This window comes from Zalophus californianus, chromosome 9 (genome assembly GCF_009762305.2).
Source record: "Zalophus californianus isolate mZalCal1 chromosome 9, mZalCal1.pri.v2, whole genome shotgun sequence".
Classification (NCBI taxonomy): domain Eukaryota; kingdom Metazoa; phylum Chordata; class Mammalia; order Carnivora; family Otariidae; genus Zalophus; species Zalophus californianus.
This window is the reverse complement of record NC_045603.1, coordinates 54,028,295-54,051,012: the sequence shown is the minus strand read 5'-3', so window position 1 is coordinate 54,051,012 and position 22,718 is coordinate 54,028,295.

Below are 22,718 nucleotides of genomic sequence, written 5' to 3'. Positions count from 1 at the left end.
ATTCTTTACTCTGTAGAAGTTACTGTCCTCTTAATCTGCTTTTCATCTAGGATTTCCTAAGTGTGTCTTTTCCCATCTCTCTCCCATTGAGCTATGTGTTTTGTGGATGTTTATTTCTGTTAAAGGGATAGATATACTGATAAGGGATAGTTTGTTTATTCTGTTATTAGTATATGTTGAACATTTGGTCATGGCAGGAAGTTATGCATAAATTTGCATCATGATTCTAGCTCACAGTTCTGAATGTCTTTTTTTATGTCTGTTTGCTTGCTTAGTTTTTCATCTATTACTATATCCTTGGGTCTCACTCTCAGATACCCTGAGTCAATAGATCAGTTTTGGAATTAAGGAAGCTGCATTTCTTTTTTTTTTTTTTTTTAAGATTTGTTATTTATTTATTTGACAGAGAGATAGAAGCACTAGTAGGCAGAGAGGCAGGCAGAGGAGAAGCAGGCTCCCCGCTGAGCAGGGAGCCCGATGCAGGGCTCGATCCCAGGACCCTGGGATCATGAACTGAGCCGAAGGCAGCCGCCCAACTGACTGAGCCACCCAGGCACCCCAAGGAAGCTGCATTTCTAAAAATCACTTCTGGTGGTTCTGGTAATAATCCAAGTTCAGGAACCACTAGCTCAAGATTTAGATATGTATTTTAGTTTTTTCATTTTCATTTTTGCAGGTTATTTAATTCATCCTAGGTCCTAGCCACATGGAAAACTGTTCAAGTTTGGAAACAACTTTTTAAAATTCATATTATATACAACCTATATTTTCTTAGTTATTTATTCATTTAAAAACTCATTTATTAAACATATTATTGCCTTCTATGTGCCAGGAACTACTATATATACTAATATAATAATTGCTAGTCATTTTGAAAAGGTAGTCTGATAGTGACTTAGTGCATGGATTCTGGAAATAGACTGCTTAAGTTCAGGACACAGTGCTAGCATTCACTAGCAGCATATTGAGAAATTTGCTTAATGTTTTTTGTCTTAATTTGTTTATCTGTGAAATGGATACAATGATGGTATCTTTCACATGGTGATTTATTATATGTTTACTGTTTGAAATGGTGTCTGGAACATAAAAAGTGCTCATTAAGTATTTGCTGTTGTATTATTGAGTGCTTGCCATGCATCAGCCACTGTTTTAAACATTTTCATGCATTGCTTAATTTAATATTCACAACAACCATTTGGGAAATTTATCACTAGCTCAAGTAATCTTTTGAGGACATGGGATACATGTTACTAATATTTCTAGTTCCATGATTGAGCACAGTAGCCAGAATACTGTAGACCCTCACGATACATGTCAAATAAATAAGCTCACAGTGAACCAAGGATGAATGGAAGACAGGCATTTATCACAGGCCATTTGAGGGAAAGAAAACTCAAAAAAGTAGGTTGCATCAAATGAAAATATGCCAGACAAATAAGACTGTGCCCTAAGCATATAAAAGGTGAAAAGATGCGAGCGAAACCTTTGTAAAGGAGTATGCAAGTTATTTAAGACCTGAAGGGCATGAGGAAATTGGGAAGCACATTTTCTATGTCACAATAGGACATGGTATTAGTGGGGATGGGCTGAACATAAAATTGTAGCTAGATTATGATGGATCATATAAGCCAAGGTAAGGGGTTTGACTCTCTATTCTAAGACTAGGGATCAGCAAACTTGGGACAAATGATCTTTGTTACAACTACTCATCTCTGCTGTTGTAGTATGAAAGTAGCCACTGACAGTAGTAAATGGACAGGTATGATTGAGTTTCAACAAAACTCTATTTATTAAAACACATGTCAGGCTAATTTTGATCTGAGGGTTGTAGTTTGCTATGACCTACCTTAAATAATTAAAAATAGAACTACCATATGACCCAGCAGTCACAGTTCTGGGTATACATCCAAAGGAAATGAGAACAGGATAGCGAAATGCTATCTGCACTCCCATATTTATTGCAGCATTATTTGCAGTCACCAAGATATGGAAACAATATAAGTGTCCATCAACAGATGAATGGATAAAGAAGATGGATAAAGAAAATTGTGTGTGTGTGTGTGTGTGTGTGTGTATATATATATATATATAGTATCTGTGTATACACACACACACATACACACACATATATAGTATATATACACAATGGAATATTATTCAGCCACAAAAAAGAAGGAAATCTTGCCATTGTGATACCATGAATGAATCTTTAGGGCATTATGATAAACGAGATAAGTCAGACAAAGACAAATACTGTATGATATCACTTTTGTGTGGAATCTAAAAAAACCAAACTTGTAGAAACAGTACAATGGTGATTCTGGGCTTGGGAGTGGGAGGGGAATGGAGAGGCATTGGTTAAAGGGTACAAATTTACAACTAGAGGGTGAATTAGTTTTAGAGATCTGACACACAGTAGAATAGTCATTATAGCGGACAATACTGTATTATATACTTCAAAGTTGCTGAAAATTTGATCTTAAATGTTCTCACCTCCCCCCAAATGATAATTGTGTGATTTGATAGAGGTGTTAGCTAATGCTATAGTAATGGTCATATTACAATATATAAGTGTATCAAAAAACACATTGTATGCTTTAAATGTACACAGTACTGTATGTCAGTTATATCTCAAGTAAAAAATAAGCAAATAAAAGAGAACCATAAAGTTATATATTGATAAGTGATCTTGATGGCTATAATTACTAGAATTCTGAATTTGAGCCAAACACTGTAGTTTATGCATAAACTCATTTAAGTCTCATTTATACTCTCACTTAGCTGTGTCAGAACATTAGATCTATATGCTCATTATTCTAATTTTTTTCTGTTGAACAAAGCAAACATTTTTTGGGGGGATTAAATAATTTGTCCAAGACTACCCAGGTAGTCAATGTTTACTTAAAGCAATATATCAGGAGTGATAAAATCTTTGGGAAAATGTTAGAAGTACCATATTATGGATTCCTTGGACTGAAGAAATTTATAATCTAGAGGGGGGAAAGTCATAACATATAAGATAATTTCATGTTTACTAGCACAATACAGCATCTGTCAAAAATATTATTTTTGAATAATGAAGGTGAAGTCATGTGGGCACTTAATCTATGAATCCCACCACACTTCAAAGCACAGTGAGATACAGTTAATTTGTGGACCCTATTTAAAATCATGGAACAATTAAAAATCAATTTTAATAGTAAAATCTGGTTTTATAAGTGAAAATATTATTTTCCATAATAGATTTTTTGTTTATAAATATATGTACAGCATAGAAAATTCTAAAACACTAAAATTATACAATATAAAGTTTAATCATATATAATAATAGGTTTCTAATATGTCAATGCATTTATTTCTATGATTTTTAAAACCCATGTATACTTTTCTTATAAAAAAGTATTCCATATGTATTTTTTTCTAGTAATCATCTTTAGAATGACATTTCCAAAAATATATTTTGTTTTTATTTTTAAAAAATAATAGTTTAATATTGCTATCCTAGATGAACTTTAGGTAAATATTTAGTAAAGACTAAAGAGTTGATTAAAATATGATGTCAATGTCTCCTGCCTGTTGCTTCCAAATTGGAGGTCACCTTCTCCATTTATAGCCCCTTGATGACATGATATCAAAAAGCAGTCAGAAAAAAACACAGCCCCACAAAAATACAGTACAAAACTGGTAAATCTTGCAGTCTGGCAAAAAAAAAAAATGTATCTTCATTAAAGTATTATATATTAACAATAAAATGTAGCATGACAAAAATATGACTTTGTTCATAAAACCAGCTTCAGCGTAGGCTCTTGTTATGGTTTAAGAAAGATATATGAACAGTTTAAAGAAAATTACAGAAATAAATCTTTCTTGGCTGTCCCTAAAGCTCTGCAGATAGTTAAAAACAAGAACACATGAGGAAGGAAAAGGTGTAAATTGCTTTGGGTTACTTAATCCTTCAAGTGACAAGTCCTATGATTTTCACTGATACCATATTATTGTTATTAATATTTATCTTCATTGGCTACTGTATTATGATTGACATTGTGTAGAGCACAGACTAATATTTAAAAATTGTTGGTAAACCAAGCACAGAATTTGAATTTTCATAACCATTCCTGTTGGGGTGATCAAATGGAAGGTCTGAAAAAAGCCATGTGAATCAAACTAGTGTTTCTGGAATATTTCTAAGGGGCAGTAACAGGTAGTCATGGAATCGTTGGTTCTTGAAAATTGTCTCCTTTGCTTACTTACAACCCTCAGGATCTCTAGTCCTCTCACCTTCTAGGAAACAGGATGACTGCAAATTTATTTTATGTTGTTTTCTTACATTGTTGTTAAAACAAGGAGTGGAAGGTTTACTCCAACTCTGTACAGTTAAAACATCTGGCTTACTCAGTGCCCCAATTTCTTGGGTTTAACCTCATTTCTACCTCAAATCTGAACTAAGTCTACTAGGTTTGACCTTGTGTGAGTTCTAAAGATCCACTTAAATTTTCCTCGTGCTCTTGCACATCCTATTTCTCACTTTGAGTCTGGCTAATTGAGGTTTAACCTACATGTTAAACTCTGACCCAACATCAGCAAATGCTGCCACCAGCTCTACAAAGCTAAAACTCGATGTTCTCCTACAATTTCAAAAGTAAACTTGACAGAGGAATATAAGGATGGTAAAATAATACATTTTTTTCTCGATTTCCTCCAGTAATTTTAGATTATTGATATAAAATTAAATCTCTTTTTAGCTCCAGTTATATCACAGATATTTTGTTGATCCCAATTCAAGGCAGATACAGTCCTTCCACCATCCAATATATATGTGATAATGGTAATTCTTAGAAAAATTAAGAATTAATTTCTTTTATCCTGAAGTATTTAAAAACTCATGAGAATACCATTTGTCTTTACTACAAGGTATAGTTTTTAAAAATGGACAGAATCCTAGTTTGGAATCATAGGTCTCAATTGGTGGTGTCTTAAAATAACACATGTAAAAATTACCCATGCTATAAAATTTATTAAAGTTCATATATAGAACATCAATTGTTTGATTTATAAGAATATAAAAAAGAAAGCATCTGACTCAAAGCCAAAATGATGTTACATGGGCAAATCAGAAAACTTTCTGAGCCTCAACTGGCTCATCTGTAAGATGGGGAAAATATTGTATGTTCTCTCTGGATCAAGTAAGAAAGCAAGACAGTACGTTTTAAGGATATTAGATGAATATAATACAGTTTATACTTTATAGAAATCATCCAAAATATATTGAAACGGAATTATTTGACATGCTAGATTAGTCATCAAAACTCTCCAAAGATGTCTGTCAGGGAATTAACACTTTTATTATCCACATAAATATATTTTGCAAGAGATGCTTTACATGAAACAGTCTTATTAGAGGCATTCCTTTTTTATTTACAATAGGGGCAAAAAGAGTAAATGATTTTGTATCTTGATTATATATTTCTAGTAAAGTTACCAAAAAAAAAAAAGTGGGAGGGGATAAAAGATATTCTAAGGAAATAAAAATATACCTCATCAGTTATCACATGAACTGTACGTGTGTGTGTGTGTGTGTGTATAAAATAAAAATCTTTTTATATAATGACATATTTTGTATTAATGTACCTTGTCACCCTTTCATAAGAACTGGGATTAAACAAGGTGTCATACAATTTGTCTCAAATATACCTATCTGATATATATTTATTTTTAATCAATGACAACTAGAAATTAACCTTCTCATGGCCATGATTGTTTCTTATAACCCATCTGCTGTTTGCTTCTTTCTGGGAAGATGAATTAAATCTTTGCCTCTCTGTTATCTGACATGTTTTCCCTACATAATAGGAGACACTCACAGTTTCCTACTTCTAGCTTGTGACAGGTATTTCTTTGAGGTAAGATGAGAGTATTTAATAAATAATTTCTTGGAAAGCTCATAGTAATCCCAAGTCATCTGTATAATTTGTTTTCAATGAAAATGATAACATTTTATGCCATGAAGTTGATTTAACTTCTAACTTAGATTTTTAAAAAAATTCCTCTGTGTAATGCTTTGAGAAGCATCTGCTTTGATAGTCATTATCTGTACATCTGGTCAAAAATACTCTCCACATGTTGATTGCTGTAAAGGAAGTTTACAAAAACCATAACCCACGACTCTGTGGAATATTAGTAAAGTGTTTCAGTTATCCATTGCCATTTAAAATGTCCATGTGGGCTTGTCAGTACAGCTTTTGAAATGTAACAGATTAATATCCTTACTTTGACTTAATTTGTGGACAGATGGCATGAATAGGACTGAGTGATGCATTGGGCTATTCCTCAGCTTGTCAAGACTTATTTACAGCATGGGAACCATCCTCCAATGGCTGATTATCTGCTTCATTTAGTAGGAAGGAAATTAACCTCTGATTTCTGTGCTGATGACTCAGCAGGTAGCATACTACGAATGCAAATAAAGTTTGGGAAAAGAAATAAAAGCATTTTATTTCCTGGGATAACCAAACAAAAGGTAGTATGTTAAGTGATATTTTTCACATAATTCTATGCATTTTTGTGCCTTGGAATGTACCCAGTTTAGAAAAAAGGTTCTGTGCAGTAAAGCACGTGTTTCAACTCCATATGTTTTATGTCACTTAATCCTTAATAAAAGCAAGCCCCAAAGAAAACACTGGTAGCTAAGAAGCATAATCTGAAGTAGAGAAGCATGCTTTTTTTCACAATGTAAAATTCACTTAAACTCACAGATTATTTTATAGTCTGAGTTACTTTAATAAGGACCTTTCTTGATGTGGTAGCATATCTTAATGCTGTCAAAAATGTAATATTATGAAAAATGTGCTTGATGCAGCAATTTTATTTTCTCTCTTTGGACAAATAAACTGTTTGGAAGCATTAATATAGTAGCTATTTGTAGAAAAATGCGTTATTTATAGATACATGGTACAAATGGTGCTAGAATAACGACATCAGTATGCAGAAAGATGAATCTAGACACAGAGCTCTCATCTTTCACAAAATTTATCTCAAAATGGATGAGAGACCTAAAAGTAAATGATAAAACTATAAAACTTCCAGAAGATAACATAGGGGAAAAATCTAGGTGACCTTGGGTTTGGCGATGAGTTTTTAGATCCAATACCCAAAGTACAGTTGATGAAAGAAAACATTGATATGTGGGACTTTATTAAATTTAAAAACTTCAGCTCTGAAAAAAGAGAATGGGAAAACAGGCCAGAGACTGGGAAAAATTTTTGCAAAGACACATCTGATAAAGGGCATCTATCCCAAATATACAAAGCATTTTTTTAAAGATTTTTTTATTTATTGAAGAGAGAAAATGAGGGGGAGTAGGGGGAAGGGCAGAGGGAGAAAATGAGGGGGAGTAGGGGGAAGGGCAGAGGGAGCAGGGAGCCTGATGCAGGACCCCAGGATCATGACCTAAGCCGAAGGTAGACACTTAACCAACTGAGCCACCCAGGTGCCCCTAAATATACAAAGACTGTTTAAAATCCAACAATTAAAAAACAAAGCCCAATTTTAAAAAATGAGCAAAAGATCTGAATAGACACCTCGCCAAAGAAGATATACAGATGGCATATAAACTTATGAAAAGATACTCAACACCATATGTCATTAGGGAATTGCAAAGTGAAACAGCAAGATAGCAATGCACACCTTTTAGAATGAGTAAAATTTAAAACACTGATCACACCAAATGCTGGTGATGATACGGAGCTACAGAAACTCTCCTTCATCACTGGTAGAAATACAAAATAGTACAGCCACTTTGGGACAGAGTTTGGCAGTTTCTTACAAAGCTAAACATAGTCTTACCATACAATCCACAAGTCATGCTCTGGTATTTACTTAAGTGAGCTGAAAACTTGTCTTCATTTAAAGCCTGCACACAGGGGCGCCTGGGTGGCTCAGTCATTACCCATCTGCCTTAGGCTCAAGTCATGATCCCAGGGTCCTGGGATTGAGCCCTGCCTCAGGCTCCCTGCTCTGCGGGAAGCCTGCTTCTCCCTCTGCCTGCCACTCCCCCCCAACCCCCCGCTTTTGTTCCCTTTCTCGCTGTGTCTCTGTCAAATAAATAAATAAAATCTTTAAAAAAAAAAAAATTAAGACTGCACACAAAAGCTTCTAACAGCTTTATTTATAATTGCAAAACTTGGAGACAGTCCAGATCCTTCAATAGGTAAGTGGATAAACAGTGGTACATTCATATAATGGATGGAAATTTTTCAGTGGTTAAAAAGAAATGGACTATCAAGCCACAAAATGACATGGGAGAATTTTAAATGAGTATTACTAAGTGAAAGAAGTCACTCTGAGAAGGCTATGTACTGTATGATTCCAGCTATATGACATTCTGGAAAGAGCAAAACTATAGAACTAGTAAAGGGATCAGTGGTTCCCAGATGTTTGGAGGGAAGAGAGGTGGGATGAATAGGTGATGCCCAGAGGACTTTTAGGGCAGTGAAACTATTCTGTATGATATTATAGTGGATACATGACATTATACATTTGTCAAAACCCATAGAATATACAACATGAAGAGTTAACCCCAGACTATGAACTTGAGTTAATACTGATGTTCAATATTGATCTGTCAATGTAAGAAACGTATCACACTAATGCAGTAGGTTAATAATAGGGTAACAAGAGGGCATGTGTGTAGAAGGAGGTATGTGGGCACTTTCTGTACTTTCTGCTCAATTTTTATGTAAACCTAAAACTCTAAAAAATAGTCAATGAACTTAAAAATGGACTAAATTAGGGATAAGCAAAATTAAATTTAAACAACATCTATTTCAGTCTAGAGCAATATATGACTAATATAAAAAGCTTTTTTCAAAATGTCATGATAAATCACAGGGATTCTGCCATAGTTAATATAAAAAAAAGTTACAGAATTCAAGTTCAATAAAATCCATGAAGTCTCATTGAATGCTTTGGGTAAAAGAGCCAATAATTGACACAGAATTTCAGTTACCTGTATGTATCAATGTAGGGAAGATAAACCAAATTATCCTATGTATGCCTTCATGTATTCACTCCAATACAAATAAACCACATGGTTCAAAGAAATTATGGAGTAGTATAGCATGCTGGGTAGAGTGAAGAGTCTTCCATTAAAATGAAATGGGGCAAAAATGAACCAGACATTTTAATTTATTGCTGAGCTCTAAGGGATGTAAGGGAAATCATCAAGATCAACCCCCAGTTAAAATGATCTCAAAAAGTGGAGCACAGTGATTTATAAGCATTTCCCATAGGTAGGGATGCCTATGAAAAATGCCTGCTGCATGCTGGAAAGATGGTTAAAGTGTTTTCAGATGCAGTGTTCTTGGCCCCAAACACAAATATGAATTCTCTTGAATGAAGGAACTACCCACATATCTAATAAATAAGCCAAGTACAAGCTTAAAATCAAAGATAACAAAAATATTCAGATGTAGAACTCTTATGGACTTTAGATATAATGTGTAGAATACAAAACAACTGAGTATGAAATTTTTAAAAAATGAAAAACAAAATTAGAAAAATGAGCAGGCCAAGCTATAATTAAAACAACCAAATTTGAAAAAGCACCAAGTAGATATCTTAGAATAGGAAAAGTTGTGTATGTGTGATTATATATATATTACATAATATATATATATATATAGTATATATAGGTGTATATGTATGTGTTACATTGTATAATTATATGTGTAATTACATATGTGATTATATATATGATTAGAGAGAACTGGCACTAAAAGTAGTTAACTGGAAAATGTATGAAGAACTTGACTTTAATGTACTTTAATTTTTTTAAAGATTTTATTTATTTATTTTAGAGAGAAAGAGAGAGGCAGAGGGAGAGAGAGAATCTTAGGCAGGCTCCATGCCCAGCATGGAGCCTGCCCTGGGTTTAATCCCACAATTCTGAGATCATGACCTGAGCCAAAATCAAAAGTCAGACACTTAATTGACTGAGCCGCCCAGGCGCCCCTAATGTACTATAATTTAATTAATTTGAATTAAATGGCAAGTTCTCTTTGTTTGGAAACAGTATCTGGTTTATTTAGCAGCCAAATAGAGTTGGAAAAGAGAGGAGAAGTGAGTTCTGGTGTTACATCCAGCACTAAGTCACAGAAATTGCTAAAAAAATTTCATTGCCAAAAGGAGCAGACCTCTTTCTGAAGGCAAAATTTAGTAAGTGGATCTGAGAGCAAGTGGTGAAGCAGAAATTGAATCACTCCCACTTGGGGTGAATGTGGGAAAGAATACAGGGCACAACGAGAGTCCTAATGGCTTCAGAAAAACACATCAAAATAAATTTCCAGGACTGAGGACTGCACTGAGGAACAACGCTGTAACTAAAATCCAACTTTAGTAGGCAGAATCATTGGTAGTTTAAAAAAAAAAAATAGATGGGAGACAAGGTTTCAGAAGACACAGATCTCAGAGCAGTGGAGGAGGCTGCACAAACAGCCACTTTTTTTTTTCAAGATTTTATTTATTGGCGAGCGTGGGGGGAGGGCAAGAGGGAGAAGCAGCCTCCCCACTGAGCAGAGAGCCTGACTTCATCCTGGGACCTTGGGATCATGACCTGAGCCGAAGGCAGTTGCTTAACAGACTAAGCCACCCACCCGTCCCCAAACAGCCACTATTTTTAAATGTTGTGAGGTGTATGTAGTTGAGAACACCACCCAGACACCCCTCAACTCCCACCTAGGACACTCATTTAAACGGGAGTACCATAAATGATATGCTAATACCAAAGTTTTAAAAGAAAAAACAAGAAAAGCATCTAAATGATAAAGGTGCATCAGAAAAATAGAAAACAATTAGAATTTAACCTAAATAATTTTTAATGATATTAAAAAACAAGCTACTAAGGGCGCCTGGGTGGCTCAATTGGTTAAGTGTCTGCCTTTGGCTGTGGTCATGATCTCAGGGTCCTGGGATTGAGCCCTGCATCAGGCTCCCTGCTCAGTAGAGGGCTGCTTCTCCCTCTCCCTTTGCCCTTCCTCCCTGCTCGTGCTCTCTCTCTTTCTCTCAAATAAATTAAAAAAACAAAAAAGCTACTAGAAAAATCATACTAGATAACCAAAACTCATAGGAAAAGCTATGGCATAAGGATAGATGGCAGATGGAGCCTTAGGAAAGGATGAGTAGCAAGGGACTCTGTGGAATCTCGATCTTGAAGAGGGCCTGCCTTCACGTTGGGCCTTTTACATCTGTGGACACTGGAGGCCAGCAGAAACGGTATCTGATCTGATGAGACAGAGCATGTGAGAGCTCTTTGTAACCAGAAAGTGCCTTTCAAAACTCCTGATTGGCTGCTGGTACCTGGTAGAGACAGAACACTTGACCATAGACCCATCAAGTGACTCTGTGAATAATCAAACTGTCCATGATGAACTTCGTGGTATCTGATTCACCAAACCATGCACCTGGATGGGCACAACAGCAGTCCACTCCGTACAAGACTAGGAACATAGCCACCACAAAAGTGAATGAGCTGGTGACTCAGACTACTGTTAGTACCTGCCCGTATTCCTTCAGCCCTTCTCCCTCAATCCATACTGATTGGCTTTATGAGGAGTTCCCTCTGACCAATTAATGGAAGAGAAAAAAGTGTGGGTCTTGCTCATTCACAAAACTATCTGCAGTTAGCTAACAGGAGCTGGGTGTGAGTGGTCACTACACAACACCCTCACTCATTGGTAGCCCTGAAACACAAGAGTAAAGGGAAATCCTTGCATTGAGAAGAACTTCAAAAGACATGGCCTGAGGTAAGGGTATAATCCTGGTTCATTGTTAGTGACTTATGAGTTGACAGGCTGGAAAAGAACTTGGAACAACACTAATCTTCCCCTTCTTAGTCATTACTCTTTTTCCTTCCCAAAGGTGATCACTATCCAGAATTCTAACACCAGAGATTAGGTTTGCCAGTGGTTAACCTTTACATAAATTGAATACATGACATTAAAAAAAAATGCAGTCAAGAAATGGGCAGAAGACATGAACAGACATTTCTTCAAAGAAGACATACAAATGGCCAACAGACACATGAAAAAATGCTCCACATCACTTGTCATCAGGGAAATACAAATCAAAGCCACAATGAGATACCACCTCACACCTGTCAGAATGGCTAAAATTAACAAGTCAGGAAACAACAAATGTTGGCGAGGATGTGGAGAAAGGGGAACTCTCTTATACCATTGGTGGGAATGCAAGCTGGTGCAGCCACTCTGGAAAACAGTATGGAGGTTCCTCAAGAAGTTAAAAATAGAGCTACCCTTTGACCCAGCAAATGCACTACTGGATATTTACCCCAAAGATACAGATGTAGTGAAAGAAGGGGCATGTGCACTGCAGTGTTCATAGCAGCAATGTCCATAATAGCCAAACTGTGGAAGGAGCTGAGATGTCCATCGACAGATGAATGGATAAAGCAATGGAACATTACTAAGCCATCAGAAAGGATGACTACCTACCATTTACATTGATGTGGCTAGAACTTGAGGGTATTATGCTAAGTGCAATAAGTCAGTCGGAGAAAGTTATATGGTTTCACTCATGTGGAATATAAAAAATTGTGCAGAAGATCATAGGGGAAGGGAGGGAAAACTGGGAAGAAATCAGAGAGAGAGACAAACCATGAGAGACTCTTAACTCTGGGAAACAAACAGCGTTGCTGAAGGGGAGGTGGGGGGGGATGGGGTAACTGAATGATGGACATTAAAGAGGGAACATGATACGATGAGCACTGGGTGTTATATGCAACTGATTAATTATTGAACACAACATCTGAAACTAATGTACTATATGTTGGCTAATTGATTTAAAATAGATGGCAAATGTTGAGTATAAATATTTATAAATAAAGTTATAGAGGCAAATATGCCAGAATAGTATGTAAATGTAATGTGCTCTGCTGTAATCAGATATAATCCAGTTATCAAGAAATGGGGCAGAAAATGGAAATAAAATCTATTAAGATAACACAGAATCAAAAATGTTTAAAGTTTTTGTAGCCCTCCTTTTGTTTTCACAGGCCCCCCAAACCCCCACTCTCCGTCACCCCCTCCCTACACCTACCGCACAACTTCCTAGCCCTCACAGCTTTCAATTCAATCTCTATTATCCTCCTACCAGTTACATGAAGAAATTTATTTTTGCACTATACATTTTCTTTTTGCCAAATGTGTTTAACAAGTGTGTTTGGGGAGACCTACTTGTAGCCTCCCTTCCCTCCTGCTGTGTTCTCTCAGGACCTCTTTGGTATTTTTAATATATCTCAGAAGTACCTAGTCTTGATAGCCCTGGGTCATGACTTTTATTGACCTTTTGTTCTTCTGTCAAGTTGTTTTGTTCTGCAAAAGTCTTAAGATTTAAAACTATCATTTTTATTATATGATGGTGTGGTATGTTAATGTTATAAAATTATTAATGAAAAATTTTCTTCACTGTTCTGTTTCATAATTTTTAATTAATATAAGATATCTATGCAAAAATATTATGCATTTTAATTTAAGAATGCATTATATGTAATAAACAGTAGAATGTGTTTGGACTTAAGGAGAGAAATGGACTCCGAGACATGTATAACTGCTGGCCAGTTGGTCATGGTATCCCTAAAAGAGAAGGAGTCTACTAAATTTTTACCTGATCTGTATAAGTAGAAGAGCTCTAGGTTACACAAACAGAAGTCTAACTTGAATTACCAAAAGAGAGAGTCATTTTTCCTTAATTAAGTCCCAGACTGAGCCAGTTTACAGACCCAGAGCCCCTCAGATGAAGGGGAGGTTGGTTCCCTGTGTGTTGTATGTATGTGTGTGTTATGCTTTAGAGTGATTCCAAATATATTCATGAAGTAAATCCGTATATACGCATGTTTTACTTCTGATATTTTAAGTGCCCTTAGAGTAATGCTTTGTATATCTGAGATAATCAAACAAACAAACAAAAAAATTGCATGATGTCATATGTTAGGTGAGCTGTGAGCTGAAAGCCATTCCAGCCTGGTATGAACTGAGCAGATGAAAAATATAGCAAAGGGTAAGACCCTAAGTATTCCAACTTCAGCTACTGAAATTAATGTGGAAAATGGGTTAAAGGGTTTGTTTTTTAGATAATTTCATAGATCAAAAGAAAGTGTCCAAGCTAGAAAGATGACAAATCAAATCCACAATCAACCACAGGCCTTGCCTTCTCCAGAGCCTGACTTTTAATTTATAATTTGAAATATATTACTAGGGGAAAATGACTTGAGGTTTTGGGAATGCAAATTTTTTTTTTTTGCTTTTATGGATATCGTTCATGCTTAAATGTGTTTGGAAAAATATTCAAATTACATGTGTGGTTTTATACTTCATGAAAGCTTTTCAGTCTGAGACATTTGTATAAATGAAGGCAGTTCATATGATAAAACTGAGAATGTGATAGAATTTATGAAATTATGCTGTATAGATAATCTTTAAGGCAGTGCTGTCCAACAGAAATTTCAGTGATGGTGGAAATTCTCTGTTTGTACCATCTGACTGTAGCTCCTAGCTATAGGAGGCTCTTGAGCCCTTGAAATGTGGCTAGGGAGACTGAGGAGCTGATTCTTGATTTTTTTCTTAATTTATTCAAATATAATCTTAAATCTCTCCCTGTGGCTGTTTATCCATGTTAGGCAGTACGGCTTTTGGTCTGTGAGGGGTGAAGTTAAATGTATAGTTGTACAAACAGAAATGTTTCAGAATTACCTACCGTTCTGTGTTCTAATAGAATATTAATTTTTTAAAAATACTGTTTCCAAAGTTGTATTTTAATTAGTCAAATACCATCCCTCTTATCTACAAACACACACATAAACACACATGTCATGCTCATTCAGTCAGTAATTCCAGCTATCAGATAAAATTGCCCATGGATTTTTCTTAAAAAAAATCTGTAAGGTAGCTGAGTTGAGAATGATATAGTCTCTGATTAGTTCTGGAAATATTCTTTTAATTATTGGCATATTGATATGTTTTAGATCACATATGCCAACTCAGAACAGTGTTCTATTCTACAGCATTTCCTGCACCAAACTACCTGCATGACTTAATTTTTATCTTAGGATATTACTCTTACATTTATAGTGGATTTACAGTGATCATTTGTCTAGCTGCATGATATTCATCTTTGGTTCCGTCTGTTGTATAATCATTGCATAAAAGCATATTATCTTGCTGGAGCCACAAGTCTCTGTAGTTACCTCTGGCATGAATTCTTAAGGAAGGTGACCCATTTTAGATACTCAGTCTGTGATGATGAATTAAAGTGGCTCCAACTGACGTGCTTGGGGATCAAATCTTTGCCTGTGGCTTCTTCAGTATAATATACTAACCAATTAAGTAGGCTTACTATTTATTGCTATAACATTGTGGTGTGCCCAAGAGTAATAAATGATCTGTGTATAAGAAGGTACACAGAAACATGTAAGTAGATGTAAAATATAGCAAAATTATAAAAAAAAATAGAATTTAACTGCTGTGAACTTGATCTAAAAAATATGTATTAACTTGAATTATACTCTTCTGTAGTTTGCTTTATGCATTTTTAATTTGTTTTTGTCATGTGATAAGCTTGTTGGAGTGAGTTGGATTGCAAGAAATTATTACCTTCCTCAGTTGTACTATGGGGAATGCAGTTTGCACTATATCTTTCTTTTGATGGTATATCATGAGAAATTGATCCCCAAATGTTCCTGGGAATATTTATAGTTCAAGTTAAAGTATAAGCTCTGGATGACATGAACTATGTGTTACATTTCTTTGGGCTACCAGGCATCCTTGGTATAGTATAGTTTGGTTTAAGTCTTCGTTTAGTTAAACAACACTACCATAATACTACTGAGAAAATAACATGCACATACTGATAATTCCTGAGACAGAGGCACAGACAATAAATATGTGGTGAATAAATGAATAAAAACTAAGTGCACTATTCAGGCACTGGGTACAAAGAGGTGGAGTACACAGGCATGGTCTCTCTGTTTACTAAGTTACAATATTTCAGAAGATAGCATTCAATAAATAATCACAAAAATAATTTGAATCAGAGCTATGAATATAAAACTTAAAATACCTTGAGAGCTTACAGTGAACAACAAGCTAGGTGAGTTTGATAAAAGGGGGGGGGCAAAAGATGTTGAGAGAGAGGCTTTTTTTGGAGTAATTGATGTTTAAGTTGAAACATGAAAGGGATAGGAGGGAGTTCATTGTCAAAGAGCGAATGATATGATTATGTGCTAGAGAGAGCAGAGAACACAAGCAAAGGCCCTAAAGTGGGCAAGGACAAGGCACATTTCAGGAATAGAGAGAAGGCCAGTGTGACTAGAGGGTAGTATATAAGGCAGTAGTGAGGGAAGATGATGCCAGCAAAGCAATTTGGTTCCATTATCATGCAGGATTTCACAGCCATGCTTGGGACTTTTAACTTTATGTTAAGAGAAGGAAAAAGCAACTAAAGAGGTTCAAATTCAGAAATAAGAAGATACAGCTTATATGATTAAAAGATCATTGTGTTACGGTGAGGGACTGCTTGTTACATCTTTTAGTAAGCATTTGCAGTGTGCTGGGAAGAGAAGATAAGGCCTGGAACTAAGATGTATTGTCATTGATGATAGAGTGATTTGAATGGATCTGAGATTTATTTCAGTGTAGGGAATGACAAGACTTGGTAATTAACTGAATGTCTCCAGTGAAAGGAAGATGTCAGTCATGACTTCTGGGTTCCTGGCATAAAAACCTCGGTTAATGGTGATGACATTGACTGCAGTGGGAGAAGATTGCAGAAGAAAAAAGAAGTGAGAATGTCATGAATTCAACATCCAGGAGAGATTACAAGATTGTAGTTTGATATACATTTAGAGTTTAGAAGAAATTACTGAGATGGGAACAGTCGATGCACACTTAACAGTGTAGAGACGGCACGCACATTCAAAGGAGTTAAAAGCATTGCTTATGTAGACAAGAGAGGATAAAAAGTAGAGTATATTGTATCAAGCGGAATGAACCCCAATACTTCAAAAGTCAGAGGAGAAGGCAACAAAAGCAAATAGGGAAGAAAATGAGAGAAAGAGCAGATTATTATGACAGTTATAATGCTATGGAAGCTGAGGGAAGAGAGTGTCTAAAAAAGAATATTAGCTGATATTCTTTGAATGTTGTCATGAGTGAAGTACAATAAGACAAGGACTGGAAAATAGCTCTTGGATTAAGCAGCATATTGGGAGCAACTTGAGTAGTTACAGTTTTGCAGAGTAGAGGGAATGCCGGTGAAATGGTGAATGACTGGGAGGCACAGAACAAAGTTGCATAAACTATTTTTTTTTTCCAAAATGTTAGCTGTGAAGGAAAACAAAGAGGGAAAGCTACAGTCCAGACAATTCAGTCTAATTTGATTTTTCGGGTGGGAGAGACTGTAGAGCATGCCAAAGGAAAAGAACTAATAGGTAAATGAGGTGGCTGAAGCATGAAAGAAAGACATTAATGTATTAAGACTTAAGATGATGGGGGTGGATATAATATGGAAGACATGGAAGAGTGTGTACAATATGGCATTTTAATGAATGCAGAATGGAGGACTTCATGAGTGGGCTTCATTATACCAAACATAAGACACATAGAATACATGACAAAATGCAACTTGTGTAAAGCTACGTGTAATGTTTAAAAAAATGAAAGGAAGAAGTTAGCAGAAAGGAAAAACAAGGAGAGAGAGAAACAGATTGAAAGAGAGGAAGGAAGGTAGGAAGAAAACAGGGAAGGGCTAACAGATCAGAACAAATTGTTGTAAAGGATATCCAGCTTTTTCCTGAATATGAGTGTCTTCTAGGACAGTTGGAATCTAGGTGTTGGTTTGTTTTTTTTTTCATGTACCAACAGGAAAAAAATACTAATAATTTTCTTTTACAACCATTTGGAATGTTACAGCCCCAAATTTTAACTTGGTCCCTTCCTCAATTACAAATTTCTCATTAATATTCAAAAAGAAAACTGGAATCCTCTTTGTGGTGGATTGAATTGTAACTCCCAGAATGATATGTCCAAATCCTAACCCCAGTTATCTGTGAATGTGACCTTATTTGGAATTAGGGTCTTTGCAGATGTAACTAAATTAAGGATCTTGAGATAAGTCATGCTAGATTTAGGATGAGCTCGAATTCCATTGACTAGTGTTCTTATAAAAGAAAGGTGAGAGAGATTTGGCACAAAGAGACACAGAGAAGAAGACTAAAGACAGAGGGAGAGATTAAAGTTGTGTTGCTGTGAGCCAAGAAGTACCAAGGATTGTGGGCCACCACCGGAAGCTGGCAGAGAGAGACACACAACAGATTCTCAGAGCCTCCAAAAGGAACCAACCCTGCCAGACAGCTTGAATTTGGATTTCTGGCCTCCAGAATTGTGAGAGAATTAACTTATGTTGTTTTAAGCCATCAAGTGCATGATCATTTGTTACAGCAACCTTAAAAAACTACAACTCCAAATAATCAATTGGAGCACACAAAGACTACCTCTTGGGATCATTTGCATCTTCAGCTGGCTGTAATTTCTGTGAGCAACCAAAATAGAGAGCAGAGAAGGATCCCAGAGCGATTTCCTCTGGGATGTGAACAATCCTCCTGGAATGTAACTTGGAGGACCCTGAGGCAATGCTTGTCCTCACTACACCTGAGCAGCAAAGAGCATCATGTACTGCCTCACGTCTTTCTGGATCTCATTTTCTTTTCTCCTATTCGGAGAAGTATACACTGATACACTGATGGGATGAAAATGTTTTAATTATTTGATATGTAATAGATGTGCAATATTAGGAGGTTGATAGTGAAGTCAAGATCAGGGTCCCAAATGAGAGCATCCTGGATAACAGTTGTTGACCCAGACTTACCAGGTGGGTGAGTGTCTAATCTCTACGCCCATCCTGTGTTTGTGCTGAGTGTTTCCTTGATCATTCAGGAGCCTCATAGATTTTTATAACAATAACCTAGTTCTGTTAGCAATTTGTTTTCAGGAATGTCAGCCTACCGCTTTTTTTTTCCCCCTACTTTTCAGAAGGATGAGGATAAGCCCTGAACTAATATGTAAATAATATCTATTCAATGTATACATTGGTAATTCCCAATGTATAAGAAAACTCCAAATCTACTTTTGTGTTAAAGTTGAATAAATAGCAATAACAGAGTTACCTGAATGTTGGTGAACCAGCATACACGGGCAAAGAAACTTTCCTCACCACAAGGACAAGATATTTGTTCCATCTGTGGTATTTTTAAACAAAGAATCTACTGAGCCAAACCCATGTTTGTATATTTTAATAGGGGTTGAAGAAATTAGGAAAATCATTTCCTGTTTTGATTTCAAGGTAACAGTTTTTCAACAGACGTCCCCCACCATTAATAAATTAATTAAAAAAAAATCCATCCTTAAAAAAAAAAAAAGAAAAAATCCATCTTTCATCATGATTCTTTGATACTGGCTTTCTCCTCATCTAGAATGTAAGATCCATAGGGCAAGAGAGTTGCCTTTCTTGTTCATTGCTGTATCACCTGCATTCCCAGTAGTTCTTGGAACATTATAGTGCACTATATATGTGTTGAATGAGTAAATTATGATTATTCTCATTATTGAGTGAATAAATTAAAAATAAAGGATGTGGGGCAGACTTGAAAACATTCCCAAAGCTGTACATAGATCAGTTGAGAAATGGTGGAAGCCTCACTTGTCAAGCGGCCTAAACACAACCTCTGACCAAACACCAGGCAAACAATAATCCACTCTGATCCAAAAGAAACTCCAAGGAGCCAACTTGAAAATAAAATCACTTAGGTCCTTGGAAGCCTGGAAGCGTGTGTACATACCAAAGGGTAAATCTTCTCAAGAGTGATTGAAGAGGAAAAATCCAAACAATTAGTACCTAGTTGAATGGGATGGGGGAAAAAACATAAATGCCTTGAACTGTATTAGTGGTCTGCAAAATATACACACACACATCCAGTGGTAAAAAACTAAAAACTAGCTGGCTAAGGCTGTTTAAACAGAGCTTTGACCAATGAGTATCTTTTTTAAATCCAAGGTGACCCCTATATAACCAGGCTAAAAGATAACATTAAGGAAAAAAATAATCTGAACCTAGATTTGGATATTGCACATTGCCAGGAATGTGATTTCACAGAATTGGTTAAGCCAAATCACTAAGCAAATAACAACAAAGCAACATTAATACCTTTGGGGAGAGGAGGAGGAAATCAATATTTAGTTCACTTCAAGATATTATCTGAAATACCCATTTTTCACCAAAAATATATGAAACATGCAAAGAAACAACAAAGAGTGACCCATGCAGAAGAAAAAGCAGGTGATAGAAACTGCTTTTGAAGGGGGCCTACATGTTGGACTTAGTATATAAAGACTTCAAGACAGCCATTATAAATATGTGTAAAGAACTAAAGGTGACCACGTCTAAATAATTAAAGGAAGATATGACATCAAACATAGAATATCAATAAAATATATAAATATTTTTAAAAGCAAAGTGGAAAATATAAAAACTGGTTGAAAAATTCACTAGAAGGGCTAAGTGATAGATTTGAAGTGGTAGAAGGAAAAAAAAATCACTGAACTTTAAGATAGATCAATAAAGATTATATAATACTAAGAAAAGAGAAAAGACAAAGAAAAATGAGACTAAGAAATATGAGACACCATTAGCCACACCAGCATGCATGTAGTGTGAATACCAGAAGGAAAAGAAAGAAGGGGACACACAAAATAAATCACAGAAATAATGGCTAAAATTTGCCAAATTTGCTGAAAAGCATTAATCTAAACATCCAAGAAGCTCAACAGACTCTAAATAGGATAAACACAAAAAGAAAATTCTTTCTCTCTAAGGTAAGGAGCAAAGGAAGGAAGATGTCCAACTCTCACCACTTCTTTCAACATTATCAATTTACAACTTACAACTCAGTAACAAAAAGAAAAACCACCTAATTTTGAAACAGGCAAAGATTTTAAATAGAAAATTCCCTAAAGGAGATAGACAAATGACCAATGAGCACAAAATACAATGCTGAATCATTACCATTAGAGAACTATAAATCAAGCGACAATGAGATACCACTGTATACTCACTAGGATGGATACAATCAAAAGGAGAGGTAATGACAAGTGTTTGTGTGGATGTGGAGAAATTGGAACGCTTACACATGGCTGCTGAGGATGTAATATAGTGAAACTGCTTCAGGAAACAATCTGGCAGTTCTTCAGATGTTAAACAATTCTCATGAGACCTACCAGTCCTACTTATGGCTATACATCCAAGAGAAGCACACACACCTGTGCGCACTCACACAAACACACGTACATGGATAGTAATGGCCTAAAAGTAAAATAATACATGGCCAGTTATAAAATGTCCATCAACCATTAGATGGATGATCGAAATATGGCATATTGATATAATTGAACATTATTCAGCAATAAAAAGGATCAAAGTACTAATACATGCTACAATATGGATGATCTTTAAAAACATAATGCAAAGTGAAAGAAGCCAGTCACAAAAGACCACACGTTGTAATGCTTTCCCATTTATATGAAGTATCCAGAATAGGCAAATTTGTAGAGTCTGAAAGTAGATTAGTGGTTTCCTAGGGCTAAGGGTGGAGGGAAGGAGAATGACTGCTAACGGGTCCAGGGTTGCTTACTGAGGTGATGGAGATGTCCTAAACTTACAGTGGTAGTTGCACAACTCAGTGAATGCACTGGAATAAATAAATGTGACTAATGAAACCTCATGTAAGAATAAACTATGAGTAAATACATGTAATCATAAGATGTGGAAGGCCTTTCTAAACTGAAAAATATAGAATAACACGATTAAAGTATTGAACCAGTAAAGCATTATAATTTCTGTACGGCATAGAAGAAAAGCCAAAAAGAAATAGTCTGGTTATGTTTAAGATAACAGGAAAAGAGTGAATTAGTTGACTTTAATAATTCACAAATGAAATAGTGTATGCCCTAACACTTACTTTTGACTGTAACTGAGAGAAAGAATATTAATGTTTGTAAAATGTAGTTATCTCTAAAACATGACTCTCCTTCATATAATTTTATTTTTTATAGTTAAATTTAAGCAAAGTAATGTTTCCTATAGACAGCAATATCCCACTATGGAATACAGGCATCTTCATTTAGCATTAAGTTAAATGCAATAGTTTCTTCATTTAAGTAAATTTAACATTTTCAAAAAAAAAAACAATAACTTTGGATCAGCTTCAAAAGCAGAAGTACACTGAAACAAGAGGAACAGATTTCCTCTAGAGTCTTAGAGTATTTTCAAATGCACTTTTTAATGGAAGGATGTAAAGTAAAAGTGAGGTGCCTACAGGCACAGAAGACTATGACAACTTGACTCTAAATTAAGATGACTTTGGGAAAAAAAATCAGAGAAATTAGAAATATAAACAAAAAAAAATTATTCCAAATGATCAGAATTATTTTCCAGAATAAGTGTGCTTTTGGAAGTATTAATACTTAAGTGTGTAAATTCCCTTGAAAATGTGACTGGAATATTCCCAGTGATAGTGTATAGTCTAATTGCCCTGGCCATTTTGCTGTAGTAGCTCTTTACATAACACTTAGTAGTCTTTAATCTGGAAACACATCTTG